The 12,630-nt window shown below is 31.4% G+C and overlaps 1 protein-coding gene across 2 annotated transcripts in view; it reads left to right on the top strand.

The window, feature by feature from the left end:
- Positions 1-12,630, top strand: part of LOC123306221 (zinc finger protein chinmo) — a 112,939-nt gene that overhangs the window by 20,026 nt on the left and 80,283 nt on the right. Inside the window, exon 1 of one of the 2 annotated variants that reach the window (XM_044888149.1) lies at positions 11,861-11,956. The exons of the other annotated variant lie outside the window; for it this stretch is intronic. The gene's annotated coding sequence lies outside the window, so the exon portion shown is untranslated. Of the gene's footprint in view, positions 1-11,860; positions 11,957-12,630 lie in introns of those variants that run through there. 2 annotated transcript variants of the gene reach the window in all.

Below are 12,630 nucleotides of genomic sequence, written 5' to 3' on the forward strand. Positions count from 1 at the left end.
GAGACTATAAAGCTCTTTCCTAAATAAAAGGAGAGAGGGTCATAGACCTAGCACAAAATAAACCTTATTGAGTTCACATTTTCTTCTTGTATATATTTCATAACGTTGTTCGTTTGGTGAGGTTAGCGAGGCAACAAAACAAGTGAGTGGTGGCTATGGCTTATAGTATTTTATGATAATCACGTTATGAAAATTTTTATCAATATATTTATAAAACTAAAATATATATAATGTGATTTATTTTATTTAATAAATCACTTGTATGTTTACCTTAAATTATATTTAAATAACTTTTATATATGGTGAACATTTTCAATTACCTTGAGCACTTGTTGGGTATGAATAAGTAGAGAATTTTACGAGGCATGATTAATCAAAATCATTTCGTTGAGAGGAACATATGCCACCTGTATTTTTGGTTGATTTTTTTGTTTTACTTTTAGTACCTACTTAGTCTAGAGGGTGTTTTATGTCAAAATAAGCTCTATTATCTGCCAAAATAAGTCCTATAGTAGTAGACTCGTGTGGAATTATCCTTGGGTAAATACAGGCTAAAGAAATAATATATAAGTGATAATGAACAGTAATTTTCTTTATGTTTATTGTGTATAGGCAATTTCATTACAGATATGATATAAAAATTACATACTGAACAAAATTATGTCATAAAAATCAAACCGGTGCGGTACATTTTTAAACCATGAGTTCATCTTTATAGGTAAAATTAATTTTGATCCATTTTTCTGAAATATCAACTATAGTGTCGCTAAAGAGCTCCTTAATAACTCGTAGGGCCGATTAAACAAAACACAAGATAAAATCACCTGGTGAACAACAATCTATAAAAAGGCAGAGATCATTCAAGATGGCAAGAATTCAATGAGAGAAATTCTCAATCGAGTAGTTTCCATATTCTGTCTAGTTAGTTAGAATATAGGAGCACTAACGTTCCCTTAGCAATCAATTACATTCAAAATTGTAATAGGCAAATGACTTTAGCTTTGTTGCTTTCTCTGCTTTATCTAAAAGAATTTGGTCAAAGTTCTGGGAAGTGAATTTTTATTTTGTATAGATTTTCAGTTTCGTAATTTTATTATTTTTCGGATATAATACGAAAATATTGAGTGCACATATAAACCTGAAAAAATTTACCTGGAAGTGATGAAACACTATGATCAGCTATATACTTAAATAAATATATTTCCAACATGAAAGCACTTGTCGACATATTTGGCTTATTTTTTTTCACAAGCTCAGAATAATGTAAGATCCCGAAATTGCAAAATTTTTGATAGTTCAAATCACGATCTTATCAGCTTCAAAGATCGCACTTTCGTTGGTCAAAGCATGTAAAACTCACTGTCCTACCAGCTATTTTTGACGATATTAAAAAATTCTCTCGACAGAATTGAAAAATAAGTTGGATATTTGGGAACTGGGAACTTAGGCATTAATTATCTCGTATTTTAAATTTTCAAAATTTCTGAAACTTTGGGATTTAATAGTGAGCCCTATTCTTAATCTGTGAAAAATTAATTCGTTAAATTCTGTCGAAATGTAGGTTTTACCACAGTTTCCTGCCTTAAAGAGACGGGTGATGTTAGAATTTTGAAAATTCAATGCTTCTGGAGAATAAAGATAAATGTATAACTTGTTATAATTTTATACGTTGTTAGTCATTTGACCCCGAATTTTGTTCTGATGCGATCGCGGTCACCAGCCTAAAATTCGTTTGTATACAAAATTAATAACAACAACGTAATTCGTTACTAACAAAATATATAATTTCATTTCTTCGTTCGAAGCAACAAACTCTTTGCACACTAAAAGTTTTCAAGGATAATAAGAAATGACATGAATTTATACCCATAACTACACGTGTTTTTTTTATAGGAAATAGATACGCAATAGTTCAATGACCTCATTTAGAAAAAAATACATATATTATGTATAAAAACTACCCCATTATAAAGAACTATAACAAACTATAAAATACAACACTAAATTATAAAATAGGGTAAACTGTTATACCATGATGGTAATGTACCGTGCATCACGTTTTTATTTCTTGAAAACAAAGAAAAACAAGTGAAAACAAACAATTGAATGAGTTAATTGTTGAAATACCATGCATAGTCAGTGTTGATTTCTTTATCACATTACACATACAAACATGTGACACATACATAACTGATAATCAAGTATAGTACATATTATAAAATTTCCGCCCTAATTGTCGCCCTCACGGGTAAACAGTGATGTTTACGAAAAAATGTTTCAAACTAAAGTTATTTATTTTTTGATAAGGAACATTTTTTACATTTAAACTTTTCTTCTATCTCTAACGGTTTACAAGATGGGTCCTACGGACCCAAGTCCCAATTGACCTATGATGCTCATTTACGAACTTGACCTCACTTTTTACGTCCTGAGTACGCTGTAAAAATTTCAGCTCGATATCTTTTTTCGCTTTTCAGTTATCGTGTCCACAGACGGACAATCGGAAATGGACTAATTAGGTGATTTTATGAACAGCTATGACAAAATTTTTTTCCTAGCATCATTATTTTTAAGCGTTACAAACTTAGGACTAAACTTAATATACTATGTATATTTCATATATACATGGTATAAAATCATATGAACACAAGAGAAAACAAACAATTGACTGAGTTATTTGTTGAAAAACTCTGTAAAGAAAGTGTTGAATGTCAGTGCATGTATTTTTTTCATTTTACGAGAATCTTTCACCAAATCACTAGTTGAAGCTACCTGCTTAAATTTTCCCTATCTTTTATAGTTTTGGAGAAAATGGACAATCAAAGTTTTGTGCTAATTTGCATCCTCATGGGTAAACAATGATGTTTACGAAAAAATGTTTGAAACAAAAGTTGTTGAATTTTTTATAAGAAACATTTCTTATATTCAAACTTTTGTTCTATCTCTAACGGTTTACAAGATGGGTCCTGCGATCAAGATCCAATTGACCTATGCCCAAAGCTCATTTACGAACTCAACCTCACTTTTTACGACTTGAGCACCCTATAGGTAAAAATTTCAGCTTAATATTTTTGTTTTGGTTTTTGAGACGGGCAGACGGAAAAACGGGAATGGAATTATTACGTGATGTTATGACCATCAATACCAATATTTTGTTTGTAGCATCAATATTTCTAAGCGGTACAAACTTTGGACTAAAATAAAGTATACCTTGATATAGATTTCTCATATACAAGATATAACAAAGTTTACGTATCAAAAGACAAGCAACCAGGAAAGTGAGTGTCCACGTTTCTTGGTAAAATAGAAATAAAGATTTTTAATACAAAGAGCAAACATGTCTCAACGATACAGGCATTGAATAAATAGATGAATATTAAGAAATTATCGTAATTTACATCAATAATGTTTAAATATATGGTTGGACTGTCTAATTAAAAAAATAGCTTTAATTGAAGTCAAGAGACAAAAATTTCAAATTTTGAATAACCGACATTTTGAAAATATAGTGCCGATATTTAAAAACAGGCTTCAAAAGAAACACATAGATTGATATTCAAGGTACAACAATTTCTCATATATAACACAAACTGCGTATTTAAAAAACTTTATATAAGGAAATATATTTACATGAACCCTTAAAACCAATTGGTGGTAGGTACTGTAAAACCACCTCATACTCTATATGTTATATACGGATATGACATCATCCATGGGTCACCAATCACACTACCACTGAAAACTTTGTGTTGCAATATTTTAAACAGCAACATTTTTATTTATTTTTTGAAATAAAAATGCAAGGATTTAAAAATATAAAATGTAATTTTCATTCTGCCATGACCATAGTTGTAGAGTAATAATAGTTGTGTATATGCAATAGGTGCTGACAGTTTTGTTATAACTATTGTCTATAGTGATTTGCAGATAGAGATACTCATTGTTACAATATTAAGAATTCTTTACTAAGGACGTTCCCAAAAATTCATGTTTTATTAGAATTATCTTTAAATCTTGTATGTGCATTCACATTAATGCACTTTATAAGGAGGTAAAATTCTTAAATTTGCGTTTTTAACATATAAACTCTATATTTAAGTGTTTTTAAAGGAATGCTTCATTATGTAAGGCTAATTTCTCTAAGATTAATTTGAAAAACTATTAGTCCTTAGTTAAAAGCATGACAAATATTTTGCTATAAAGAAAATTATAACAAGCGGCACTCGTTTTTCCATAAAATACGCATTTAAAGCGATGAAATGAATGGAATTTGTGAGTTATTTCTTCTATAAGTGATTTTTTCTACATTTGGGCATTAATATTGTAAGAGTAATGGTATATATAGAAAAATTTTAAACTTAATTTTCTACTAAATTTCCCAAATTCGAACAAACTCCTCGCTCAAAATTTGAAACGGTAGCCTTAATATTTTCATAAACTCATTGTTTTGGGAACGTCTTTAAGGAAAGCGGGTCTGTAAATTATTTACGAATAAATTAACTCATTTTTATAACTAATTAAAAATTTTTTTTTTCAATTTCAGGTGAGTTTTCTAATATGATTTGAAACAGAACTTGAGTGAATACGGGTAAGATAAAATTACAAGAACTTGTTTATAATTTATTAAATGACCTAAAAGGCCTTCTGTTTTGATAAAATTATATATATTCAAAATATAACGCTGATCGAGAAAATTTTTTTAATTTTTCCCATATTAATGCGATAGAACATCTATTATAGTTTTAGCTTGAAGTTCAATTTGAACTTTAACCATTCTTAACTGGAAAACTGATTTTCTTTATAGATATAGTTTTCCATCAATGAATATTTAAGAGAATTCTTAAAAAAGTTTCAAAGATTATTTAAAATTTGTACATAACAACCTTTAAGCATAAAAAAAAACCATTCCATCAATTTTATTAATCGATTGGAGTATATGGAACAGGCATTATAATCGTTTAATGTAAACTGGTCATGTTGTCAAATATTACACACGGAACTGTGGACACGTTAATATGTAATACTTTGGTCAATTGCCTCCCTTCCTTATTTGCTCGAATATTTTTATATTCTTTTGATAAATCAATTCTTTAAGAGAATTTAAAAAAAAACTTGTAGTACTATACATTTTTACAGTATAAATACAAACACAACGTAATACACAAGGAGTGTTTCTCAATTTTTTTTCCTTCAATTCCGGTTCCTTGTTTTGTCCCCCTTTAATATTTTTTTTTTTATATTGCGCGAATTATTCACTGACTATGCAATGTTTCTTATATACAATGAAGAACAACATTTTATAAGTGGTTAATCTTTATATAGGTACATTATTGACCTCAAATTATTTATTCTGCATGTTTGAAGGGTGCGATTACATGCAGATTAAAGGACTAAACAGGAGTGTAGTGTTTGCGCTTGTAACTTTATTCGCGTGGTCTTTTTATTAATCTATTTCCTTAGTTTTCTTACGGAAACGATTTTTATTCATATAAAATATAGTTGAATTTCAGCATCTGAGGTTATTGACCATCGTTCAAAATACCTTCAAAATTTAGTTTTGTGGTTATTTGATATGATATACAGTAGAGTCACAATAATCGGGATTCAATAAAAAATAGGGGTATTGCGATTTTTGGATTTGCTCCAATTACTGGGATTATATGGCAAAATTTATTATAAAATTGTGAGAAACATCATTGAAATGTATTCATTTAAGCGAGACTATGCGCACAGTATTAAACCCGTGTTTTTGTGATGATTTTATGGTTTTTAGAATGATAATAATGAGTCATATTACATGTATATACAAATAAACAATATCATTATTGAGTGATTAGTGTAGGTAGACGATAAGTGTTTCGATTACTGGACATTTTTGATTATCGAATGTTTCGATTACCGAGATTCTACTGTAATAGATTAATTCAAATCGGAACTGAAATTACGCCAGTCTAGTATTTAATGGATTTCCCTGCAAACACCCGAAGAACTAGATTGTATAATTGGTTAGATGTATAAATTAAAATAGCCCAAAAAGACCAAGTGGCAATGTTGTCTGCGATGATACTTAAAATTGGTTTTATAACAATCAATCTTAGAAAGGGACACATTTGTGGTACTGCAGTACAAATTATAAGCTTTTCAAAAATCTTATCTTGCTTCAAAGGACCTCTTTAAGAAAAATTGTTGCAGAAACGATTGGCTTTGTCAGTGCATCAGGATTATTGCAGGAGCTGTCACATTGCGGATGAGGAGGAAACGATGTTTTATCTTCTCTGTCACTGTACAGCTCTTGCCACGAAAAGATGAGAAGCATTCTTACTTACTATGTTTAAACAGTTCCAAATGGTTCATGGATTAACAGCCGAGAATGGGCCAACCCTCTTTTTGGTATAATAAAGAACTCTATAGTCTAAGTGGGTTCCAGCCCAAAACAGCCACTCTCCCTGAAGTGGCTGTTTTGGCCACTCTCCCTAGCCTAACCTAACCCTGAAGTAGTGAATACATTCACATAATATCCCTTTTCTTTTAATATTGATTCATATGAAGTTTTAATATTGATCCAGATATCCAAAAATATTCCTTACTCGAAATAAATAAGAAAGTTGTTTGATAAGAGTTCAAAAACATTTCTAATATTAAATTATTTGTTTTGTGTTCCAAAGAACAGAATCAAAAAACTTTTTTAAAAGGACTTGTAAACAACATTTATAATATTATCTATAATCTGAATATAGTGTTCTCTATATGTGTCGTTGTCGAAGGCCACCCACACCATTAAAAATATTGTGTGAAGTATTTATGGTTGTTACTAAGTGAAATAGTTCTCGACCATACTCCAACTAAGATCTATTAAGATGGTAACTGTAACTAAGAATGGAAGAATATAAAGAAACTTTTTTGAAGGGCCCCCATTAAAAGAAAAAGTATTCTAAATCATATTAAATAATGCTCTTTTTAAGACAGGGTGTATCATACGTCACGAAGATTAAAAAATCACTGACTAAAATATGCTGAAAAATTCATAGAAGCTTTTTGATTCGATGCATCGAGATTAACGAGATATGGATCGGTAATTAAATGAATTTTGTTATTATAACTTCATGAATGTATACTGAAGGAGCTGTCACAGTGGTGACGAGGAGGAGACAATGTCTCATCTTCTCTGTCACTGTCCAGCTTTTGTCATGAGGAGATGGATTTACTTGAGCTAGCCTCTCTTTGACGACCTCTCCGACCTAAAGTCAAAGCCCTCCTGCTGTTCTTAAACGGGATGGACCAACCGCTTTTACGGTATCACAATGGACCCTATGGTCTAAGTGTGTCCCACCCCAGGACAGCCACTCTAACCGAACCTAACCTAACCTTCATGAATGTAGACGAAAAATAAGAATAAATTCCATATCTGCCTTTATTTTTGAAATATCGAAAGCTAAATGACTAATCAAAATTTTCAATTTTTCGATATTTTGAAAATTACTCCAGATTTCGAAAAATTGTATTCTTAGTTTTCGTCTTGGTGAATTATGTTAAATATTGTCAAGTTTTAACATAATTCACCATTAAAATTGAAAAAAAAATATTTTTTTAAATTTTTGTCCCCACTGTCGTGCTTATACATCCTTAATTAGCCGGGCACAACGATTTTTTTTGGTTTCAATAATTTATTAAGGTTTTAACTTTGTTTAAATAGTTTTTTTTTTTTAAATTTCTACCGGTTAGTTTTGGAGAAATCTATGAAATTGTATCATCCACCTACGGTTTTCCCATAAGGCAATTGTTAAATACGCTTACTTTTGAAGTTATTTATTTATTTAAATAATCGAGCATTGCCATCAAAACTAAAATTTAATCAAAATAGCTAAATCCAAGGCCAGTCACTATGTCAATATCGGTGTTAACGCCATAATGTATATTGTATTAAGGGAATTGTACCTTTAGCAATGTGTGGGGGTCAGGTCCATACTTGTTGACGATAACCACAATACTTCTGGTGTATATCCCTATCTACAGCATACCAGCATTGTAGTAAGAGCCATTCTTACCACATATGAAAAATCATTGCTTGTAAGTTCAATAAAGCTTGTAAAACGAAACAAAAAAATACCTCTTCTGTCATAATAATATGTAGAAGCTCATTAAACAGCTTAAAGTATTTTAAAATAATTCAATGAAATCTTAAGGCTTCCCTTTAAGGTATATATTTTGTATATTTTCTTTAAAAATATCATCACTTTAGTAACGTCGCCATACAAACGATTATTTTGTAGATTTTCTGTAGACAATAAGGCGAAAAAAAGAGCACAAACACATAAGCACACTCCCATTCCATCTCTTTTGACATAGTATATGTAGACTTTTCCGCTCAATTGTACGTAAAACATAAAATTAGAGTTTGTTTTTCACTCGAAAGAAATAAGTTAGAAATATTTTCTTTCTATCAAAAATTTTATCAAAAGAATAAAAAACTTTAACATGTTAACAAGCCGTAATTAAATTTTTTTAATTATGCTAGTTTTTGGAAATTAAGTTACCGAAAATTAACATTAGTTCTAATGGTAATTAATTAAATTACGATTTTTTTCATGAAGTTTTTCCGAAATATTAATTGTACATAACAAAATAAAACAGTGGCAACCGTATTAATATAATGTTAATATCAACTTTAAAGGGGTATTGTCTATGTTATTTCACTTCTGAAAGTGAAGAATAAAATGTATCCAAAAATCGATCCGGGGGTTTTCAAAGGCAGATCAAGGAAATCTACCGAAAATAACTAATTTTATGGATGGGGATTTTTAGTGCAAGATGCCAGGTTTAATGCACCCGAAGTTCGTGGAGTAAAAGCAATTTTGTGAGTACTAATTTTAATAAAAAAATACGTAACATTCTAGAAAAAAAAATTTGAATAGTAAAATTTCATTAAAAAATTGTTAGGTCTTCGAAGAAGAGCTATAGGGACACTGCAATTGGATGGGTTTCTGTCAAACGAGAAAATCACCTTTACATAGTACGAGGTAAAATGTGCCCTGATTATCGATAATTTGCAATCCATATATGTATGATAATTAGTCAAAGTCAACTGACGAACTGACGTCACAGCGCTATTCGTATAACTTCGTGAGTTTCCGGATCGTTTTCGTCAATTTGAATTTTAATGATTTTCAATACTTCTTTTCTCGGTCATATGGCTCAACAAAAATCGGGGAAAAAATTAGCCCATTCATCGAGACATTCATTTAAAAGACAAAACAATTTACTTCCTGCCAGCGTAACGACCTCCTTAAGAAAAACAAATGAATAAATATTACACCAAGTATTGACATAACCATTTTATTTATTACATTATGATATCCTGATTACATTTTTGTTTATGATTATGATTATTATTGTCCGTCTCTATGATTGGCGGTGGGTTTGATGGTGGTGGCAGTTTGTTGATGGGTGCTTTATGTTTGTCGATTCGACTCGACTTCACTTGTGACTCGCCAGCCAGCCGTCACCCACAACCACCTTGCTCTCGGACAGAATATCTATATATGTGTAAGGTCAGTACGCACTATATATACATACACTCTACAGATATATCCGTGGTGTACGTGGTGTCATTATGTCTTTGTATGTTGTTTTTTATTTTTTTTATGTTGTATTCTCTAATTTTTATGTAGTACTGTTGTTTATTTCGATGGTATCAGTGGTATGATGCGTATTCGGTGGTGTTAGTCGGAAAATACATCCAACCATCACTACTGTTTTGCCTTGGTAACGATATACTGAACGACGCACTGATGGTCGTGGTGACATAACGTCGGTGGTGGTGTGCGTATATGTGTGTGTGTAGTAAAATTAGAAACATCACGTCCATCACACTACCACTAACTGCTAACTAACCGAACTATTGCTTATACAGTGATTCCTATGATATTTATATTGTATAAAAGTTACAGCAAGTATCAGATACAAAGTGGTACACTAAAATGTATCCAGTTCATACTAGTCCTCAGTACATCACATAATTTTCCCAGTTATTAATTCCACACGCACCAAACTTCGTGTGTGGCTTCGTTTTGACGAGTCAACCATACTTGACCATGATTGTTACGATTCTCAGAAAAGTTTTTTTTTTCGAGCTTGACTCCTCTAAACATGTCAACTTAATCGTGTAATGATTATTTACGATAACATACCCCTTGCTTATTGAAAATGAAAGATTATGTGGTCTATTATCAGCTTTAATAGAAGTAATCTAAAGTTTCGAAATGACACGATGCCGCGGGACACAAGCATCAATAGATATCCGAGAGTTCCATTTGCGAACTGGAAGTTGTTCATATTGTATATCACTTAAAAGTGCCTCTATAAGCAAAATTTCTACAGGACACTAGCTAGGCGGCTGACACGTTGAACGCCCGGGCTTAATGGTGTATCATGAACACTGCAGAAGCTGTCATAGCAAGGAGAAAGGAGAAACGATGTCTCATCTTCCCTGTCACTGCTCAGTTCTTGCCACGAAGGGATGGACTCACTCGATCCTGTCTTTCAGCCTCTCTGATCTGCTGACATGAAGCCCGTTAACGTCAAAGCATCCCTGTTGTTCTTAAATAGATCCAAATGGTTCCTAGAATAGTGGTCGGAGATGGGCCAACCCTTTTTCGATATCACAACGGACCGTATGGTCTAAGTGTGTTCCTCCAAAAGAACCACTGTTAAATCGTTATATTTTGAAATAAACGAGAATTATAATAATCGGAGTTGGCTAGGAATTTTTTTTTTTTTTATCGGAAAGGATTCGGATTCCTTCACTATCAAATCTCTATTTCAAAGACAAATTGCTATGCTCGATTATGCGATTGCTAGAACGTTTGAATAGACCACTATGTTTATTAATTCACATAATAATATTTTACCTTCGTCAATCAGCCGATCGGCTGTTCACTAGAACTTCGTGAAATGTGTTATGTGTTCCTCATCACACACACTAACACAGCCAACCAATGCGTGTGCAGGCAGCATTGACTGTGTGGTGCGAGTAAAATACAACCAACATACAAAAAAAAAACAGCAAAACGCGCTCTCTGTTTTGCTCGCACAGTGCGAGATACTTGCGTGCGAGTGTGTGTATATTATATTCAGCTCCACACACTATATTAAATAAAATTCGCTCTGATCCATCCGTGCGCTCTATAGTGTTGTATGTGTGTATTAGTGTATGTATGGCATTGGTGCACGACGACTTAAAACCGACGGACAACGAATTGAAATCGACGACGCGCACCCAAAATATTGTATGTGTGTGTGTGTGTGTATATGTGAACGCAACGCAACGCAGTAACGCATTTTATATTAGACAGACAGACAGACGCACAATCAGTCAGTCAGTCACAGTGTGTATTTGTTGGCAGTGTGTAGAGCACTGTTTGTCTATCAGCAGTAATAAGAAGAACTTGAAGCGAAAAGAACGACAAAAAAAAAACTACACTCAAAGCATCAGCAGCGAATCAAAAAAAAAAAAGTAGTGAATGCGTCTCTAAATTTATGTGCTCTATCTCGTTATCTAGCCCATGTTTCTGTCAGAAATAGTACAAAATTAACACACACTTTTTCAAACGCCACCTACAACAAGGAAGAGAAAAGAAAATGTGTCAGCGGATGACTAAATTGTGTCATCATCAAGTTTAAAACTCGCGCGAAAATTTTGCAAAAAAATTAAAAGTGACTTGTGGTTTATAAATTATTTTTTTGGAACACAATTTGGTTTTGCGTTTATTTCTAAAAGAAATTTTCCAATTAAGTGAATTAATTTTCGTGTCTTTCATTCGTTTTTTTTTTGTTTTTTTATTTTTTAGTTTTTTTTTTTTTGTTTGTTTGAAAAGTGTTTGTTTTGTTACGGAATTTTCTATGAATTTCATGAATTTTGTACATTGGTGTCGAATATCACATCTCTATACTTAATTTGGTATGTAAAAAAATTTTCCCTTTATTACATAAATTAGAATTAATGGGATCAGAAAAAAAAATAATGAAGATTGAAAAGTTTTTTGTTGCTGGGACAGAGCCAAATTTTAAAACACTTCCTATGCCAAGAGGATCCCAGAAAAATTTGTGGCATTTGAACGCTGTTTTTGCTTATGAATCTATGCTCCAAAACAGGAAGTAAAAAATAACACAAACGCATTGAAATCTTCAGGAAAATAAATTTAAAGTGGGTTTTTCCAAAAAACCCACGCCCTAAGATTTAAGCATCTACTCTTCCGCATATTCCAAATTTCCTGATAATCTACAATTAATCATTTTCCTAAATTAAAATTAAATTTGTGGTATTTTGAAAATAAGAAAGTATCCTTTATAAATGTTTTGATCAAAAAATAATTGCATAAAATTACATAATTTAAAAAATAATATAAATAACACAAATATTTTCGCTTGTATACAACAAAAAATTTTTAGGTGGAATATTTTTGCATTTTTCAAGTATTTATTTAAATAAATTTACAAAAATAATATTTAGAAAGTAAGGTCAAAATTTAAACAAAGATTTTTTTTGTCTGTTTAATTTTTTTTTAATGTCATTTCAATTTAGCGAAAAAATTTAAAGAAAAAAATTTTTTTTTGTTTAACTCAAATATGCGT

The sequence above is a fragment of the Chrysoperla carnea genome, chromosome 1 (assembly GCF_905475395.1).
Source record: "Chrysoperla carnea chromosome 1, inChrCarn1.1, whole genome shotgun sequence".
Taxonomy (NCBI): domain Eukaryota; kingdom Metazoa; phylum Arthropoda; class Insecta; order Neuroptera; family Chrysopidae; genus Chrysoperla; species Chrysoperla carnea.